This window comes from Sardina pilchardus, chromosome 16 (genome assembly GCF_963854185.1).
Source record: "Sardina pilchardus chromosome 16, fSarPil1.1, whole genome shotgun sequence".
NCBI lineage: Eukaryota > Metazoa > Chordata > Actinopteri > Clupeiformes > Clupeidae > Sardina > Sardina pilchardus.
The window spans coordinates 921,192-922,031 of NC_085009.1; the positions used below are offsets into that span (position 1 = coordinate 921,192).

The 840-nt window shown below is 44.9% G+C and overlaps 1 protein-coding gene across 2 annotated transcripts in view; it reads left to right on the forward strand.

The window, feature by feature from the left end:
• The window catches only part of tec (tec protein tyrosine kinase), a 50,287-nt gene extending 49,447 nt beyond the window's left edge, over positions 1-840 (forward strand). For both annotated transcript variants that reach the window (XM_062516589.1, XM_062516590.1), the window contains exon 19: positions 1-840. This exon is cut by the window's left edge and continues 1,251 nt beyond it. The gene's annotated coding sequence lies outside the window, so the exon portion shown is untranslated.

Genomic DNA, 840 nt, shown 5'->3' on the forward strand with positions numbered 1-840 from the left:
TGACAGCTGTTATGAATGTGTTCTGAATGAACCCGACAAGTAAAGTGTTACCAACTAAACAATCACAGCATGTAAATGGGAAAATGTTGGAGTTCTTTTGTCACTATTGGGAGATGTATGCAGTTGGCACCGGTCAGGTCGAGTGACCTGTGCTAAGTTAGGCTAGCGGCGGGTGCGTCAGCCTAATTAACTACAAGCACGGAGATGAGAAGAGTACATATGGACTTATCTCACTCTAGGGGATACGGTGAACAAGCTTAAGTCCCAAAAAGTTGGTGCATTCCTTTAACTGGAAAGGGGCTTGACCTAAAGCCAACTTGAGAGGAATATGTGTGTGTGTGAGGCCTTACGTAACAGAATGGGGCGGGCGTGTGTGTGTGCGTGCGTGCGTGCGTGCGTGTGTGTGTGTCACACCATTAAGAGTCACCATTAGGACAGATCAGACAGCCTGGACTGATTGGCCTGTACTCAGAGCCACAGGTGGTCTTAAGAGTGCCTTAGTGTTCTTATGGTGGCCATGGAGTTCCATATGGAGTTATTCAGATGCTGACAGACATACAACACTGTCTTCCAATCCCTCTATGTTGCTGCGTGTCATATCCTGTACAAGACGGGTTTTTCTCTTTAGACAGCACTGTCAGCAATCCAACTGCACCAGAGACTTGCAGAAGACTGCTGATATTCTTGCCAAGGACAGCTACCACCCAAAAACTCTGTATAATACTACAACTGAGTGCATTGCACAGGGTGATTCATTGTTAGATTCTTTGGTAACGTGTGTAATGTATTGCAAGATAATCACTCATGATGCATCATAGAAATATATTTTTGAAACATGAA